At 36.7% G+C, this 20,910-nt stretch overlaps 1 protein-coding gene and 1 pseudogene across 2 annotated transcripts in view; one reads left to right on the forward strand and one right to left on the reverse strand.

The window, feature by feature from the left end:
• Nucleotides 1-20,910, reverse strand: part of LOC111514165 (UPF0764 protein C16orf89 homolog) — a 77,245-nt gene that overhangs the window by 30,478 nt on the left and 25,857 nt on the right. The window lies entirely within an intron of this gene.
• LOC111508041 (actin, cytoplasmic A3a-like) lies at nucleotides 14,224-15,384 on the forward strand (annotated as a pseudogene).

Genomic DNA, 20,910 nt, shown 5'->3' on the forward strand with positions numbered 1-20,910 from the left:
ATATCAAAATGAAATTATATTTTTGTAACCTAAAGACAAAAGTGGACGTAAGTTTTTCGATATATATATATATATATATATATATATATATATATATATATATATATATATATATATATATATATATATATTTTACTCGAATTTTTTTAAATGGTGAAAAGGTTCAGCGTCATTGGTTGCTATATTCCAATGAAAAAAATGCAGTTTTTTGCTTCTGCTGTAAAATATTCCTGACCTCAACAATCCATTGACTTTCAAAATCCACGGAAAAGTAAATCTCATTTTCAAAATTCACGTGTCTGGTTAGATTTACTAGAAAGAATTAAAATCAATCGAACCGTTGATTCGGAAATGCAAAATTTATTAAAAAATGAAACCAAATATTGGCGCAGTGTCATTGAAAGAATAATTCATACTATTCAATTTCTAGCTTAACCAAATTTGGCTTTTCGTGGTCCTGGTTAAAAATTATTCGAAAGAAATGATGGAAATTTTTTCAAACTTATAGCAAAAGTTGATCCACTCATGTCTGCACATATTAGTAGATCTCAAAAAAAATATTCCACTTTACCTTGGGAATAAAATTCAAAACGAAACCATTAAATTGATAGGTGACAATATAAGAAATAATATTTTAAACAAAGTTGAAGAAGCAAAGTATTTTTTTATATTACTCCGGATGTGAGCCGCCTGGAGCAGATTTCTGTTTGCTTAAGATACAATAATTCAAAATACAATATATTTAGTGTTGAAGAAATTTTTTTAACATTATATCCATAATTACAGAATTATTGTTTAGACATTTATAATATGTATATATATATATATATATATATATATATATATATATATATATATATATATATATATATATATATATATATATATATATGGATATAGTCTGTGTTGGCGTAAATACTACTTTTTTTAGCTGCCCGAGCTTTCGCTAATGTTTACTAGCTTTATCGAGGGCTGTAATATGAAAAAGGACATAATAAGTATAGATATAAAACATACTAACGAATAAAACAGTAACATACTTGTGCTATGTGAGGATTATTACTTTATGAATTTTAATTTTTAGAGAATAATTGAACATGAGAATGACATTTTTGACAATGCATAATGTGGAATACTTTTTGTTATAATTTCTTAATGCCGTTCATCATGGTGATTTGTATTGTTTAAATATTACAGGATGTATTCAGGTTTCTTTTGTTAGTAAAAATGAATAAATTTTGCTGAGATTGTCGATGTATGTCTTTTTACAATTACTTCATACAATTTTACAATTACTGCATAGATTACAAAATGTTGGCATTCTTTTCGTGAACCAAACTGGTGAGTTCTTTCAATCCCTTTGATAAATCATTGGCGATACGTTCGATATCGATTTCATATTGACGATTGAATTTTTCATGAAACTTTTGGAATTGTTCCGTAGCATGTTGAGTCGTTTGCAAAATGTCGGCGTTAACTGCTTGAATTTTTTTATCGAATTCAATATTCGACTTACTAACTTCATTCTTGATGAGTGTGTTGATGTCAATTTTCAAATGTTGCCTATCACTGCGCATTATTTTCGTGAGCTCAATCATTTTCCAATCACAGTTGGTCATATTTCTCTTTATGAAAGTAGTGAGGTTTTTCTCAACTTCATCCACGTACTCTTTGTTGACTACATCTGATGCGTTCGTAGGTCTTTTCACATTACACAATTTCAAATTATAGAAATCAATGTCACCGTCAGGTGTATGTAGCAAGCCACTGACTACTGTTGGTGTTGTAGGATGCTTTCGTTTCCTATTCGAGCTACGCGCAAACTTGTCGATAGTCATAATGAAAATGCGACACACACAGATATGACTGTAGTAATATGTGTTTTTTAATGTGGTTTTCGCAACTCAAATGACCGCATTGAAATTTTGCGTAATGTTTCATGCGATAATCGCGGCATAAATGAACGTTTTATCTCGCTAAATTTTTGACATTTTTCCGAAGCGATTCTCATGTCATTTATGCATGATTTTCTGTGACGCATTACAATGCAAATCATATGAGTTTCAGAAGAAATGAGACTTTAAAAAATACATTTTTTTCGATGCGATTCAAATGACAAAACTGTCTATTTTAACGCATCGAAATTTTGCAAAATTTTCAATGCGTTTTTCGAGACAAAAATGAATGTTTTCTCGCATTATATTTTTAATAAAAAAAATACATCTCATATTGAATTGTTTATTATTGAATAATGTTGACTTCTCTGAGTTCATTGAATATAGCTGTAATTTCGTTGTCGTGAGAAGAAGAATTTCCAGCTTCTTTCGAAGCTATAAGCAGCTTCAATCTATCGCATAACTCGTTCGGATCACCCCAATACACATACTCGAAGGGCTTCTCATTATATATCCAACGATGCGTGTCGAGTGCAATATTCGAACCAACTTCTTCATTGCTCGCTAGATTATCGTAACCCTTACCAAGTGTTTGAGTACGAAACATGGGTCTAACTACATCGGACCATTTCCATTTTTGAGTTCCCTCCATGGATCCTCTGGCATTCAGGTGGGCTTGCGTTATCTCTAAAAGACGTTTATAAGAGGCTCGATCCTCTTTATTATAGTCTTCAGGTTCATCGAGGAAAATCAAATTATATAGTCCTGGAGTTCCTTTGGCAGAGAGTCCTTCAGTTGTGATATTTCCACGTTTATCAAAGTCAATGTACTTTCTACCGAGGATCCATTTTGAAGAGGACTCGTCATAAACTGGCCCATATATTTTATCAATCGAATCGTCTTTAGCCCAATGTTGCATAACGTATTTGTGCGATATGGGCGGATATTGCTTCAGGTACTCCATCATACTCTCCTCTGAAATATTTTCCATTGATGGTGGTGGTGAAGGCGACTCGTGGAATACCTCATCATAATCCATAATCCCGTTTCAGCAACATCTTCAAGTGGTAAGAATTGAGTTTCTTCAAATGCTCGAGATTGATCGAACGGCTCCTTCTTCATTTCCTCTTTCTCTTTCTTCTTACTGACACCACTACGTTGTCTCAAACGGTTTATTACCGATTTTTTAGAGATTTCAGCTATATCTTTCAGTGGTTTCGATACAGGTTGAAAAAACTTTTGCAACGACTCATCCTCTTCAGACTTTCCCAATTTCAGAGCTAGATACTTTTTTCTTATACTTTTTGAAATTTCGTTAATTTTGTTCTTGCGCACAACATCGACTTCTTTACCGAGCGGCTTCATATTGACAAATAACGTTTTCATCTCTATTCACATACGCTTATGTATTTGTCGAAGCCTTTTCGATATCGCCCCTTATTCAAATCACATTCCTTGACAATGATAAAAGTTTTATACTTGTCGCGCCAACATTCGGCACACATTCTCTTGACTTCATCGAAAGACATGTCTGGAGATACATGTTCATCGAATACATGTTTCAAATTCATTTCGTCTTGCTTAAACAATACAAGCATGTTGCAATTGTCGCGTATCAATTATTTGGGTATCTTGGAATACGTCTGACACAGATAGCATCAATGTCTTTTTCACTAGTTCGGACTTCCATTGTCTACTATATAAAATGATTTGAAATCCCTGAAACAAAGAATAATTAAAAAAGAATAGTTGAAAATAACAATTATATTAAGCAACAATAAATCTGAAATGAAATGATAGTGAAATAACCTACAAGTAAAAATATAATAATTGAATAAATAAAAATTGAAGGAATGAAAAAAGAAAATAATAAAAAAAAATAAAAAAGTGTAGAAATTCCAAGTCACGTTAGTTCACTAACGTGAACGAAAAAATGCTAAGAGGAATACGGGATTCAACCGATGCTGAATTGAAAACTCTATCGATTGACTATTTGATTGAGAATGCTGCACTTTGGGAATTATTGGATGTTTGGCATATATTACCAAAGAACTACCAACATCGATTCGCTTCGCAGATTGGTTTACCATGTTTCATCCATTATCGACATGAGGTGGTGTCAATTGCGTCATCGCTACAAAATGCAATGGATTATGGTCCTGTGAGCTCACAAAGATTCCAAGGTTCCAAGATTCCAAGTCACGTTAGTTCACTAACGTGACTTGGAATCTCTACACTTTTTTATTTTTTATTTTTTTATTATTTTCTTTTTTCATTCCTTTAATTTTTATTTATTCAATTATTATATTTTTACTTGTAGGTTATTTCACTATCATTTCATTTCAGATTTATTGTTGCTTAATATAATTGTTATTTTCAACTATTCTTTTTTAATTATTCTTTTTTACTTGTTTCAGGGATTTCAAATCATTTTATATAGTAGACAATGGAAGTCCGAACTAGTGAAAATCATCACGAAACATTGTCAATCACCTTCAAACAGCATCAATGTCCTTATGTCGGCACATGGAATAATATTCGCGAATTTTCTGCTGATCATCGCAGGCTACATCATCAAATATGAATATGGAATTTCATTTAGCCGCCTCTGGACTGAGAATTTCTTCGTTGTTTCGAAATGGGAAATAACCGATTCCTTTGGTTTTTTTCAATATCTCTCGAAGCAACTGATACTTGGGTTGATACACGGCTTTGAGTACACGTAGATATTTTCAAATTTGGCTCCATTCGGATGAAATAATATCGATAATGCTGTGTTGGTTTTTCCACACCCTGACGGGCCACATATGATGACGCGAATCGAATTTGGCAACAACTTGCCATGTTTATTTCGATACTTGACGCCATCATCCAAATAGTCCAAATTGTCTATGGGTAATGTATTGTCTTGCGGAACGACTTCCATGTTCTGATCGATGATCGGTAGATTCACTTCAATATTGACGTCAATATTGACGTCATCCATCATTCCAAATGTTGACTTATCACGGAGAAGAAATCGTCAATACGCTAATCAATAAGCTACCATTTGAATTACACTTACCGAGTCCACTAGACTCGGCTTGTAAACAACACGACTTGGCATATTCGCAAGATACATCTCTTGAAGCTAGACATCGAGCTGATAAAGCACTCGAAGAAAAGGCGTGGCAACGAGTGAAATCTAAAGAAGCAACATTTGGCGAGAAGGCGAGCGCTCTATTCGTCACCGGAGTAATGAAGTCCAAACGGAAATTAGGAATGGGTGTAAAATCATTTCGATGCAGCATTTTGCAAAATTTAATCAAAAACTGGAAGCCTACGACGAACGACTTGAAGAAATCTGCGGCATCGGCTCTAAAGGCGGCAGAAAATGGCTGTCCATATAGCTGGAGGACGTAAGAAGATACGTATACCGCGAGTTATTCCATTCGAAGCAAAATCTGGAGGGATCCTACCAGTAGTACCCATATTTGCAGGCCTTTCAGCTTTGGGTTCGTTGGTAGGCGGAGCGAGCGCCATCGCAAAAACAGTGATAGATGCAAAAATGCCAAAAAGAAACTCGAAGAAGATCAACGCCACAATAAAGCTATGGAACATTCAAGTTCCGGTTTGTACTTGCGCAAAACACCTCGGGGATTCGGTTTGTTTCTAAAAAAACAACATCAACGCAAAGAACGAGGCCTTTACTTGAAAAAGCAACAAAAAAACTCCTGCTAAAGCTACCCCATAGAGCAACTATATGATTCGGAAATTCAAAAGTGTGCCCATCAATTGAAAATACCACATTTTCGTGGAGTCTTTATGCGTGATACGTTGCCAACTTGTGGTCTTTGGCCGCGAGAATGTGCTGTATTGAACTTGGATTCTCGATTGAATAAAGGCACTCATTGGGTAGCTTACATTAAAAACGACAATGCTGTACAATATTTTGATAGTTTCGGTAATCTCAAACCTCCGATGGAATTGGTGCGATATTTTGGAAGGGGTATAACGATTACATATAACAATGATCGGTATCAAAATTTTGACCAAAGTAATTGCAGACATCAGTGCCTTCACTTTCTACTTCATAATGACTGCAAAAATGCTAAGAGGAATACGGGATTCAACCGATGCTGAATTGAAAACTCTATCGATTGACTATTTGATTGAGAATGCTGCACTTTGGGAATTATTGGATGTTTGGCATAGATTACCAAAGAACTACCAACATCGATTCGCTTTGCAGATTGGTTTACCATGTTTCATCCATTATCGACATGAGGTGGTGTCAACTGCGTCATCGCTACAAAATGCAATGGATTATGGTCCTGTGAGCTCACAAAGATAATGTTATTATTGTAGGAATACATGATTCAAAATATTGTTGTTGTTGTTTTCATTTCATTATTTAAGGTGTGTACATGTGGGAAATGTATCAGTCATGTCTATGATATTAACTCTAACGAGTCGTTCTTCGATTCTTTCCATCAATTTCTATCCACCCATTCGATTGGATTCCGATTCAGAATACATTTTGGCTTTGCTCAGTTTCCATTTGTACAACATTTGTATTACGAAAAGGATGACAAAACTAAACAAAAAAGTATCGATATCCCTTCTGGATATTACGAAATTGGTGACATTGAGGCTTTAATAAGCAAATATATTGTACCTAAAACGTACAAGGAAAATCCCCAGGATAGTACTGTCAGAGGCTTCCTCACCTACACCGATGAAGATATCAAGCACTTGGCTATCTCAGGATGGACATACCCCAACAGCTTCGGCATTATTTAAACTACATCTTCAACGTTCAACATACTTATACCTATCAAACATTTCTTGAATATTTTCAATGATTATCAATGTGTTTCCTATGTAAACACACCATCCGATTAGTACAAGCTGGAGATAGCAACTGTTTCAAAATAGATGAGGCTTCTGGTACAGTAGCATCGAAGTTAAGCTGAACATTGAAAATATCGAACTGAAAGTTAAACGAATCTTCCCTCATGATCGAATCAAATTGCAACTTTTGAAAGCTATTCAAGCCGAAACTCCTATTCTCAAACCGTTCAGAAAATGGGAACTCCTTATGCTGCCTGCTCTCACACAAGGAGCAAAAAATGAAATATGGGCCGTCAAGACTTCTTCGTTTTTCGAAAGCCCTCGCTATGTGATTGTATGTTTCCAAAAAGATCGTGATTACACCAAAGTCAACAATGATCCAACGCAATTCAACCATATGGATATCACCAATATAACGTTGACTCTGAACGGTGAAAATTATCTCAAAGAGAATATGCATCTGAATTTTAGGAAAATGAATTTTTTGCAAGCATATTTCAACTACGCACAATTCGGTCTTACCTATAAAATGACTAATCAACATAATCCTCTCATCAACACCGCTGACTTTATACAAAAATCTCTCTTTGTCATCGATTGCTCTAGAAGGGATGAAATTATCAAAACTTCCAGTGTTGATGTAAAACTTGAAATCGAAGCATCCGAGAGATTTCCACAAAATACACGAGCCTATTGTATCATTGTGCACGGCACTGTCATTGAACACCTCCCACTCAGCGAAATTATCAAGAAATGGAACTGAACATATGATTTTGCTGCAGTATCAATCGAAGAGTCAACATGAGAATAACTGTCGTTGATATTCAAGGTTTCATCATCGAGCAACAATTTCATCCTAAGGAGATAGCTATTAAGACCGGAATTCAATGTAGTAACTTTTTACTGTTGCCAAACATACCATTTTCCTGTTTGAATCGTACCGCCGTACCGCCTGTTACTTGGAGCGAAACGTTCACGGATTGATGTATTCCTCTGGTTTTGTGGAATACAATCAATTGGATGCCATCCTCTTGAAATACCTACACGCGTCGTGAATTTGGCGGAGTATGCCAATACGACATGGATGGTTCCCACATTCGACAATAAAAACAACGAAGGTGTCTCACCTTGTATGCATCACATTCACAACCAAACCAAAAATAATTGCAGTCTCCGAAACGCAGATATTCTATACAAATCGCTTTGTGATATGTTACCAAAATGAAAATGTATAATAAACTTCTATTCGGAATGTTTTATTTTTTCTACCTAACCTCAACACCTGATGATGATGATGATGGTGACAACGTTTTGAAATCTCTCCAAACCCCCAATGTTCCGTTTGTTCGTTGCCCCCCACTCCCCCATTTCCCAACTAACACGAAAAAACGCGTATTTTGAAATGTCATTGCTGAATACCCCCATTGCCCCATTTTCCAACGTTTCCCATTGGGATCGCACGCTGAAACGTTAGACCCCCTCCCCCACCTGACATATTTTTTTCCTGAATGAGACACCCTGTACATATTGAAGAATCACACGCCAAAACAATATAGCATCGTTAAACTTTTTCAAATGACGTATTTTGAGACACCCTGTACATATTGACGTCATGTTTTTTTCTTGAATCCGATTTTTCATTCATTATTATTATTGTACCATTATTTTTCACGCCGACATACACCCTGTACATGTTTTTTCTTAAACGATGAGACACCCTGTAAGACAGCCTTATTTTTTTCTTTAACGCCCTTGGCCATGTTTTTTTCTCTTCATTTCGATTTTTCATTCATTATTATTATTATTATATCATTATTTTCTACGCTGACGTATTTGAGACACCCCTTACATGTTTTTCTCCTAAACGATGAGACACCCTGTATGACAGCCATGTTTTTTTTCTATTACGTTGGCAGCCATGTTTTTTTCTTTAATCCGATTTTTCGTTCATTATTGATATTATAGCGTTATTTTTGTAATTCCACCGCGCCCTTATCTATCAAATGAATCTACTCGATGCTCATTCCATCCTTCTATGCGTCGATCACGTCGCACACGTCTCTTTCCCACTCACTACCGTAAGTACGTCCCCTAGAGAATACGTTCCAGTTTTCTTGTATCTGATCCACTAAGGCTAGATGGACTGCATACAGACTTGTGCACATTGCCAATTGTACAAATCAATTCAATGCAGAGTGCAACAGACTGTTGGTTGACATTGGAAGCCACAGCAATCTGGAAATGACCTCTGACTTTATGCCTCCAACTGTCAACTACGAACTGCCTTACAAAGTACTATTCCCGAGCAGAGAGGACTTGATCCTGCGGGAGAAGGAAATATTAAGAGCAGATAGTTGTTGGTTCACAGATGGATCAAAAACACCTTCCGTGGTGCAGGTGCAGGTGTTTTCAGTCGCAGACCCAGGACAGAGTTATCTACCTGCCTAGGAACTTAGGCGACTATATTTCAAGCGGAAATTTACGCTATTGAATTGTGTGCGGAGAGATTGGACAAATAATTCAACCTCACTCACAAGTCAATAAAAATATTCTCGGACAGTCAAGCGGCGTTGGAAGCTCTTGGCTCCTACCGAGCAACGTCTAAATTGGTAGCAAAGTGCCAAAAAAGACTCTCCTCGATAAGAAGACTAAACAGATTGTCTCTGGTCTGGATACCTGACCATACTGGCCAGGAAGGCAATGAAGCTGCTGACTCTCTTGCAAAAGAGGGTGATGCAAGCGGCTTCATTGGACCAGAACCTGTCATTGACATCGCTTTGGGCTTTGCCAAACAAACACTGAACACCTGGATGGCAAGGAGAGTTATGGACTTCTGGCAAAATCTTTCAGGATTGGCTCAGTCCAAGGCGTTTATTTGGCAGATCCGTACTCTCACCATCTGACCTGAAAGACCACTCACCATACGAACTAATCGGCTTCGTTGAGAAGCTGGGTTCATTTGGCCGAGTGTGAGTAGGTGTGAGCCACAATAAAACCTTATGGGTTGCGGTGCAGGTTCGAATAGACCCACTCACTTTAGACCTACCTACCTACCATCATCCCTTAAATTTCTTTGTGATCGTCTAAACATTTGGATGTTCGGAATATGACGATTCGGGTATAGCTCAGCATAACTAAATAGCATATCAGTTCTTTCATCATTTGAATACATCCTTGATATGTTCATAAACGTCTGACAGTTCTCAACAAATATCAACAACGCATTCATTTTTTCTGCAATAGAAATCAATCAAAGCCTACACGTTTAAGATGGTAAATGAATTGATATTCTATTTGATCATACCAAAGTATACCTACAACAATCAAATTTTGACCAAAAACTGATATTTTCGTTATTTACAGGATTGAGAATTATGAAACTATTTCGAATAAGGAGAAATACGAGTAAGCTTCGAAGGAAGGATTACGGCAAAACAATTCACAAAACGAAAAGTACGAATTTTCATCGTGTTAGGGTATCTACCTACCTCTAATTTATTGAGTTGTCTGAGTTCTATTTTGAAGAAATCGAAACAATTTACAAAAGAAGTAACGACACGACCGTAATTTAAAATTGTTGTCACTGATGATGGTAGTTATTTCAAATGAAACGATATAAAATGTGATATATCCATGGATTGTGAATGAATTGCTCTATCAATATCTTCAATGAAAAGAGACAGGTCCGTATTTAAAAAAAACTTGATGGTGGACATGTTGATACGTAACGTTTTATCGAATATTTATTATTACATCGTCATAGTACACAACCAATAAGTGGTTCCTCTTATGTCTCGCTTGTGTTTAAGCAGATATTTTTATTATGTACTTTTCTTGGTTGTTCACATTTTGTATTCAATCGAGGACCGCCTGCCTGGTACTGACGATGCCCAATAGGCTGAAACAGCTGCCTACCGGTGGTTCCTAAGTCAATATGGTAATGATCAGAATAGTACTTATCTATTTATCTTTGGTGTTGTTTTATCTACACTCCAATTTATTTCGTTGTGGAGAATGAGAGGTGTCAAATATTTTGGAACAAGTTAGCGTAGTTAACGATACACCACCCAAGTTAAGGTAAAAAGTCGTGCCGTAAACTGTGTGGTATCAGGGTGGATATAAATTAGAAACTAAAAACTTGAAAATAAAATGAGTAAAAACAAGTTTTCATGTTAAACGTTTAGTTGAAAAATGTACTAAAAACTGAAAAATAATTCGGAAGGTCACATCACTCTCCTCAGCAATCAAGGGTATTGATCAGATAAATAAATAATAAAATCGTTGGCCGTAGTATTTACATATTTACTCAGGTTATGCTACGTCCAACGATTTTATTATTTTTTTCTTAATCAATATCGTAGATTGCTGAGGAGAGTGGTGTGGTGGCTGCTTCCTAGAACCTTCCGAATAATTTTCAAGGTTTCAGTACATTCACTAAAAGCGTTCAACATGAAACATTTTTTTACTTATTTTATTTTAGCTGATCCAACTATTGCTATCTCGGAATCGGTGAGACCTACAAGATCCGTTATATTGGACAAAAGCTTATTATTTTGGGGAACTGGAATAATCTTTTTTATGTTGAGAATATCAGTACCTATTTGGTAGAATTGCCAAAATTCGTCTTTGGTTCTACCGTCTCCATTTCGACTGATATAAAAATGGAGGCAGAAAAAGAGTGTTCCATATTCATTATCATCTGATATAAATCATTTTGCCAGACGACTTTTAGTTAATTTGATTTCATCATTAACTTCAATTTTCCAAATACGGATCAAATACAGTTTTTTCATCGATTTTTGAAACCACTGTAATAACAATTCCAGCTTTGTATTATATGTATTTCCCGATGTTTGTAAATCAATATTTGTAAATCAATATTTGTGTAGTCTCAAAAATATTTTAGAATTCAAAGATATATCAACCCACACATCTTTTGAAATTTTTCAAGTAGAAGTGAACGCCCATGCATTCCAAGGGTTTTGTATAACTATGGAAGAACTGTTCAAAAGCCTTTTTTTATTGAATATACATTTTTGTAACTGATGTTTTTCGTGTAGAAAACATTTGTGAGAATACTGTAATGAATTGATTTGTTTCACGTGAGCCATGACTCAACAGAATATCTATGATTGTCAAGTACGTAAATAGCAATTCGATTCATGTGAATATGGGATGGAAAAACCTTGAATTTGTCTAATTACGAGAAAGTTGATGTGCTTTTCGTATACGCGAGATGTTTGAGAAATGCTACTGGATCTCTATCTATGTATATTGTACCCTGAGAGACGCCAGCCATCCAAAGTATATGTATAAGTTAACTAGTGATTATTGCCCAGAACTTTGCAAGTGAGAACTTTTTCTTAAAAAAAAGCATAGGACTAGTTTCTTGAATGTGAAGATTGATTCCACATTTACAAACCAAGTTTGGACTTTTGAGGGTTGTCGATCGAAGTAACAGCTGGTTAGCGAAATTATAAGTTATAAAGTAGTTAATATTTTTTATAAAGTTTTATTTTTCTTTTCAACTGAACAAAACAATCTGATATATTTTTTTTAATTTGATTTGAGAAAAGTGTGTTCGTTTTTCTGATGACAAAATTAATGTTTTCGTCGACGGAAACAATTTTACTTGATAATTGTATACTAAACTACTGAGGAACTAGTGAGTAAACTACAAATGACACAGGAAAACACCACCAGGTATTTCAGGGCATATTACGATTTTGTAGACAAAAATAGAGGATCGTTACCAACGATTTATCTATAAAAAGTCACTACTACATTGAATTCAGGGTGCATCCGAATAATTTTATTAAAAATTCCATAAATTATATACATAACTGACAATGACAAAACTTAAATTTCGAAAACCTACTAAACCAACTGTCACAAAAACCATACCACAGTTAATTGTATTTGGATAATCCATCTTTTTATCAGTACTTCACACCCATGTCGTCGCCTCTAAAAGTATCTATAATTCCAGTTCATTTCTCCCACTTACAGTTTTGAGGCGAATACATTAAATAATCAAAAGAACTGTAAGTAAATATTATTACCGAATACTATGCCTTTTTTTAAAGACAAAACACAGCACTACAGGAAAATCCTTAATGCGCTTTAAGAGCAGTGCCTGTGCGAAAGTAGTGATTCAGATTGGATTTGAATCGCTGGAGATTAAATTCATTTGGAATAAAGTGCTTAGGAAGTTTATTCCACATGAACGCAGTTCTCCAAATGAAAGAGTTCTTGAACACAGAAGTTCGAGATGTACTGAGTTGAACCTCAAAATGATGAGCAGTCACAGTCCGTCGCGTATTTCTGGTATGTACCACTCTTGATGGAATCAAACGTACCAAGTCACTTGAACACTTCCCGTGAAAGTATCTATAGAAGAGAGACCTTTCTTGGATGTTCCAGACTATCGAGGTTGCAAGTGACGTTCGCAGTAGTGTTGTAAATCATCCCCTGAAAAGAAAATAACGCCGGCCACTACTGGTCGTCGTAAATCGATTATGACGTGGCCAAGATTGCGCTCAATTCGACTTGCGCTTCGCGATTGTTTAAGTTTTCGCGTCGCTTCGAGATACTTCTAGCGACTTCCTTATTGGCTTCGATAATAATTCTACCGGCTCCCAAAAACTTCCGTTGGAGCTAGGCTCCAACCCGAATGAAATCAAGATGAAGAACATATCGGAAAGTCTAGTTGACAGTGTGGGCGGCGCGAAGTGTTCTAATAAGGCGGTAGACATTTGACTATCAGTTTGAAGTTTTAGTTGAAGTGAAGTCTGAGATGAGAGATATATTTACAAGGGGTGTTAAAATGATATCTTTACATCAATATATTTTTTCTTGAACGAGAAGGAAAGTCACGTAGTACATCATTTCGAATGACATTTTGTTCTTTTTTCAGTTATACCGTGATATGAATTGCCTCAACTCTAAAATTTAGTCTATTTTAGAAATAAGGATTATTTCAAGTAACTGCGAAAAATAGTTGTGATTTACAAATATATATATATATATATATATATATATATATATATATATATATATATATATATATATATATATATATATCTGAGAAAAAAGTTGATGATTGGTGATAAGAAATGAGTGTGATGATAGAAGGCGATGAGGAGAGTGTATAGTTTGAGAGAAGGGATAGAGCAAACATAAAATCGAAAAATCATTCAATTAGACTATAACCAAATAAATATTTTTTCTGGAAATAAATCATTGTTCACGTAAAGAAAAAAATTTTACATAACTTTCAATTAAGTTTTCCATAAAAAATATTTTATTCGTAATGTTTATAGTTTCTCCCGAATCAGATATGTAACAAAAATCAAATGAAAATTAGCCGATTCTGTTATTATATTATGATATCGTGAAGTTGAAAAAATTAACTAGTTCACAATGTGAAACTTCAATAAAACTTTGAAATATTTCAACCTTATTATCCTTTCTTTTTCAGAATTAACAAGTCAATATGTTTGATCAAGTTGTAGCAATGGTCATGGACAATGGATCTGGTTCGGTAAAAGCTAGCGTTGCTGGTAATGATCAACCCCAGGTCACAATCCCTACTGTTATTGGTTATTCAAATCACGAACTTCTCTTTAGAAAGAGGTCAACTGATCTCATATATAGGCGATTATGCCTTAAGTAGGAGAAATTTAATCGCCTTAAATTATCCTATTGAACATGGTATTATTGGGAATTGGGGTGATATGGAAAGAGTATGGCACCATATATTTCATAACAAACTTCAAGTTTCTTCAGAAAAATGTCCAGTTTTGCTTACAGAAGTAGCACTGAACGCATTAGTCAACAGGGAAATTATGGCTCAGATCATGTTTGAAACATCTCATACTCCGGCGATCCAAATAGCTATTCGAAGTACATTGTCTCTGTACGCTTCTGGTCTCACAACTGGTATTGTGTTCGAGTCTGGACATGGTGTTTCTCAGACAGTACCAATCTACGAAGATCTTGTCCTTTCCAAAAGCGTCGTCCAACTGGATTTGGCTGGTAAAGACTCAACCGATTACCTCACAAAAATCCTGATCGATCGTAGCTACAATTTCAACTCCACTGATCAAAGAGAAATTGTTCAATATATAAAAGAAAATATTTGGTATGTCGCTCTAAATTTTGACCAAGAAATAGCCAAGGTTACTAGTGGCAGTTCTTTCGAAAAGAAGTACAAACTTCCTGATGGTCAAGTTATCACAGTTGATAGTGAACGATTTCGCTGTACGGAAACTCTTTTCCAGCCATCGCTCCTGGGTAGTTCCGCGAATGGTATCCACCAAAATGTATACGACTCAATCCTAAAGTGTGATGAGGAGTTTCATAAAGATTTTTTCGCCAACATTGTTTTAAATGGAGGCAATACCATGTTTCCTGGATTTTCTGATAGAATGAAGAAAGAGATTGTAGCTTTGGCTCCAGGTGGAATGACAACTAAAATCATCTCAATACCAGAGAGAAAGTACTAAGCTTGCATTGGAGGTTCTATAATTGCTTCACTTCCTTCCTTCCAGGAAATGTGGATCACAAGAGCAAAATACGACGAATATGGTCCTTCAATTTTAAGCCTTCTAAGTATCTCTCTCATAAGTATCTCCACTATGTTCTTTTATTATCATTTCACTGGGTTTCGAATATCAATATTTGAGTTTTATATTTGAATATTTCATCTATTTGATAAGATTATAATTTCCCCCAGCGTCAAATTATCTAGATTTCATTGCCACTTGATTCTCGGAATTATTTTCCAAACAAGAATTAATGTATTTTCTGGTGTCTAGTATCAGTATCACATTTTTGGATTATAGTCCACGAAAAACACATGTTGAATGAAAGCAAAAAAAATAATAAAAGAGCTCACAGATCTAATATATTTACCAAATCATTTCATTCGGTATACAAAGTTGAGTTCAACAATTGATAGTTGCAAAAAATCGAATTGGGACAAGTAACAAGAAAACAGGTACGTTCATTATCACTTTCATTTTGTCTGAATTATCAGGTGCACATTAAAGGGTTCATATTTTCCAACTTGAAAGTTTTGAGTTTATTTTACAGATATTACTTTCACTTTTTGATAGATGAAACAACTGTATTGTATATAATCCACCTGTGCATATAAATGAACTACGCCGAAATTGTTTCGAGAAAAACTTCCCTCCTGAATATGCTTTATAATTTCTCATACTTTCATTAATTTTCCATGTACTTCTCCACATATTGTTACATAAAAATTAATAGTATAAGATAACTCGTCCAAGACATTTCAAAATTGTAGTCTTCAAGACAAAATATTCAAATCATCACATTGCGATGTACTGGCCACCATTATTATATCAAGTGTGTGCTACATAGAGCTTTTATTAAAAATTGGGTGTAATACTTTTTTACAAAAACTTTTTTTCAAAAACTTGCCATATAAAAATTTCAGTCATCAGTACATTGGATTTTAAATTGCTCTCCACTATACATATATATGGTATCCGGTAGAAGTGTGACGTATCAAAGTCACTTAGTTTTATTTGAATGAAATGTCCGTATTTCATCAGAACAGTACTTATTAAATACCAAGCGGTTCCGGTATTTTACCAAAAGTGTATATTTCATAAAAGTTTTTTCATAATAAATGATTTTTTTTCTAAAACTGAAAAAATCTAAACTTTCTAAAAATAATTTTTTTTCAGTCGTATACGCGGATTCACAAAAAATATGAATTTGGTTGAAAAGTAAATTACCCTTTATTTTTGATAATACCAAATATTGTTTTTGAGGAAATTCAATCAGAATTAAAAACTACGTTCAAATGGCTAAAATTTTGTATGTAGGTTCATTTTATGTTTTAGATGTGCAATAAGACAGGAATTTTAAATATTCCAACTTGGGCGCCCCCATTGGGGGTAAAAGGGAAGTGTATACATATGAAAATTATCGTTTCATCACTGTTTCTCCGTACCGCTATATTTTCGAAAGCTGAAATTTTGTATGTAGTTGTAGTTTTATGTAGTTGATAATAATTGTGAAATAAATTATTTTGTGCAATATTGAGATAGACGAATAAAGAGATAGATAAAAGTTCACAATATTTTTGAAAATAAATTTACTTTACTTGGATAAAGTTAATATTTACTGACAAACCTCGTATAAGATTGAAAAAATTTGATTTCTGATAGTTCCATTTTAGGTTTAGGGCCATGCAGAACTTTTTCTAAACGATAACTTTTTTTGTAAAATTGAAAATAAAGAAGTTTTCCATATATTGTAAATTCAAGCTGACTCACGGGATGGTTCGAAAGAAAAAATAGTGTCAATAAATTATATCATTTTGAGTGTTAAACTTTTTCAGCAAGTTACATTGAAATAACTTCTAGATTCATTTGAAATCATGTTGCCGAAAAACTTCGGTCCCAAGTTTCGTTAGTTTCCTATATTTTTTTAAATCTATTGTAACGAATTTACTGTCTTGAACAAATTTATTTTCAACAATATTTCACTATCGCAAACTAATTTATTTACAACACTTAGCACTTAATTGATTTTCACTATTTGAATTCTTTATTTGAACGCAAGATTCACTTTCTAAATTTGACTCCATCTCTGGAAGAGAAGCCGGCAACGGTAACGATCGCTCTAGATTTCTCTAGTGGTTTCGGTACTCATCTATACTTTTCGCGGCGGTTCGCGGTGAGTCATATGTTTATTCGCTGGCTGAGATATCGGTCAGGGCCGGCTTCAGATTCGTTACATTTCCCCCGTTTTAAAGACGTTTCGCCCCGAAACGCTGAATCTTGATGCCGCTGGATCTGAAGATCGTTTCCAACATGCTTTTCACAATTCTCCAGTGCAGCCTGTCGAGCCCAGAGCCTAATTTCGAGATTGCCAAGTCCACGAGATTCTGGTCGAGCATCGTGTCCTTCAGTCTAGTAAGACTCCTTCAGACATCTTCAAAGGACGGTTTGTCTCGAAAATGCTTTTTAGTCACCAAGTAGAAAATGTTTCTCTTCTTCAATTGTAGTACTCCTCCAACTTCAAGATTCTGTTCTCGTAATGTTTAGAGCTGACCGAATTTCTTGTTGAATACCACAGCGATACCTTTGGACATTTGGAGATCCTCTGCCACGCAGTGAGCTAGTGCGTAATCAACTGGAACCTTGAAAAGGTCTCGTGGCTCTTCTTGAGTTACCCCATGTACGACTTCCTGTCCGTTCGAGTATAAGGGCATGAATTTCTGGAACGTCATTTATTCCTCCGGTGGTCTTAGGGCGCGAACTTGGTCATAATTTCCAGCATGAGGAGCCGACCTATTGTAATGGACGACCCTAGGCTTTACTCGAGGTGGCTTATGGATTCGGTAGACGACGTCATTATTCTTTTTCATGATTTTGTACCGACCCTCTCACGAGTTCCGCAGCTTCGGTGATAAACCACGGCGTCGCTTAGGATTGTACAGCCAAACTAGGTCACCGATTTCGAATCCTCCAGCATTCGCCTTGTCATAGGCCTTCTTCATCCTATCGCTGGCACTCCGGATGTTCAGACGGACTCGTTCATGGATGTCGTCCATTCTCTGCCGAAGTTTGCTGACATAGTCTTTCCCCGCAGTGTCTTGTTCTGGCAGCGTCCCAAATTTCAGATCGCAAGATAGCCGCAGCTTTCGGCCCATTATAATACTGGCAGGGGTTTGACCGGTTGACTCGTGCACTGCCGAACGATAAGCCTATAGGAACAGGTGGAGGTATTGGTCCCAGTCTTTTTGATGGTCAGAGCCTACCTTGGACAAGTGGCGGTGTATTGTCTTATTCATTCGTTCCACCATTCCATCGGACTGTGGATGTAAGGCTGTGGTTCTGGTCTTTCGAATTGTCCAACAGTTTACAAATTTCTTGAAACAGATTGGACTCAAAATTTCTGCCCTGGTCCGAATGCAGCTCCAATGGGAAATCGAATCGACATATCCATTCCTTTACCAGGACGTCAGCGACGGTGAAGGCTTCCTGGTTGGGCAGAGCATATGCTTCTGCCCACTTGCTGAAGTAGTCAATGGCTACTAGGATGTCGATTTCGATTCTCTCAAAAGGACTACCCACGTTATACTAGCGCATTCGAGTTTTCTGTCGTATCCGAGGTCCGTTACTGGCAGCGCATACAGCACACTTTCTGCACCAGTCCTTGACGTCGGCTTGACAATTAACCCAGTAGAACCATTGTCTTACTTTCTGGAAGGTCTTCGTTACTCCCAGTGTCCTCCAGTGATTCCATCATGGATTTCTTTCAGCACCACCAGTCGTCTGCTCCTGGGTACCACTGTCTGGCGCTTTTCTTCTCCACCGTCTCCAGACTCCAACATCCGCTTCAGAACCCCGTTTTCCAAGGTAAGGGAGTTCCAGTGATCCTAGGAGTGCCAAGACTCATTCAATAAGTTGAAAACGCTCCTGTTTTGAAATATCCCCTACCGGACCTTGTGTGAGTCGGGTCAATGGTCTCGCGATGTTGGAAACCCCACCACATATCTGAGGTGGTAGGTGCATAAACCAAGGAAGCTGCGAAGCTGATGTATGTCTTTTGGAATGGGCCAATCCTTAACTGATTTGTTACCGCCACTTCTTCCCAGAGACAACGTGGCCAAGGTAACGGACTTCTTTCTGGAACAGATGGCATTTTTTTGGGATTGAGTTTCAATCCAGAACTCCTCAGAGGCATGAATACCTCCTCCAGATTTTTCGAGTGATTGTCGAACGATTTTCCGATCACGATTATATCGTCGAGATACACTAGACACGTCTTCCATGAGAGCCCCTTGAGCAACGTCTCCATCAATCTCTCGAAGGTCGCTGGAGCATTACTAAGTCCGAATGGCATAACCGTGAACTACTACAATCCTGAGCCGATGGTGAAAGCTGTCTTTTCTCGATCTTCTGGGGCCAATTCAACTTGCCAATATCCACTCTCCAAAGTCAAGAAAATCGTGGAGCCTGCTAGCGTGTCTAGAGTGTCGTCGATTCTTGGAAGAGGGTAGCTGTCTTTCTTCGTCACGTTATTTAGTTGGCGATAATCCACGCAGAACCTTGTCGAGCCGTCCTTCTTCTTCACTAATACGGCTAGGGAAGACCAGGGGCTGTCAGAAGTTTCGATAACTCCTTCTTTTGTCTGCCTCTTCTTTTTTGGTAAGAGGAAGTCTTCTATAGCTGATTGCCGGATTGGTCGGACATTCCCAGTGTCGACTCTATGCTGAACCACATTCGTTCTGCCGCCTTTTCCTTCTCCAATGTCGAAAATTTCCTGGTACTTCTTGACTAACTCCCTCAGTTTTGATCGGTGAGTTGGTGGTATGTCCTTGGAGGAAATGTCAATCAACTTCTTCAACTCTTCAGGCAAGTTGTTGGCTTGGCTAACAGAACTGCGTACACTCCGTATCACAGAGGAAATGGACGAACAGTGTCTCAGCATTGTTCCTTTCTTCAAGGTCACGGGAAAGTAGCTGACATTCATGACCCTAATCGGCACAACTGTATCAACACGCATCAGGGTCTTCCCCAGTGCGATTCCTCGTCCAATTTTCTCATCATGAATCTTTGGTTCGAACATTACCACCTTTCCGCTGCTCGCACTTCCATTCAAGCGAGCCTCCAGGATGGTTTCAGCACCCTCAGGCCGAGATGTTTTATAAGTTGGTCATAGTCTTCCTTCTTTTAGACCGTGAGGGTTTGCAAAATATTCGTTGTTTCTCCACGCAACGCCAATGTTAATGCTACCGCCTTTTCTCCTGCATTCCATCCATTCGTTTTGGCCGCAGCTTCGAATTGTCGGCGGTAATTTGCCCAAGGAGTTCTTCCGTCGAACTGGGACGGCTTCATGGAGAGCTTTTCTGGTTCAGCCTTTGACATATTTCAGTTCCAAAATTGAGTTTTCGGAAACAGATTCTATGGTGTGGGATGAATTAACGATTTGGTTTTGCAACTTGTTAATTGTTTCCTTCATCTTGCTGATTCCTGCCTCAGATTCGCCTTTGATTTCATCGCCTAACTTTTTTTCCATTTTCTTCATTTCTGTTCCGATTTCATCTTTGATCTACCCTTTGATTTCTTCCACTTCCGTGTACATTTCCTTTCTGATTTTGTCTATCTCTGTCTCGATGGTTCCTATATTT

This window comes from Leptinotarsa decemlineata, unplaced genomic scaffold, assembly GCF_025532065.1.
Source record: "Leptinotarsa decemlineata unplaced genomic scaffold, Ldec_3_MD MMD2_tig00004067_RagTag_RagTag, whole genome shotgun sequence".
Classification (NCBI taxonomy): domain Eukaryota; kingdom Metazoa; phylum Arthropoda; class Insecta; order Coleoptera; family Chrysomelidae; genus Leptinotarsa; species Leptinotarsa decemlineata.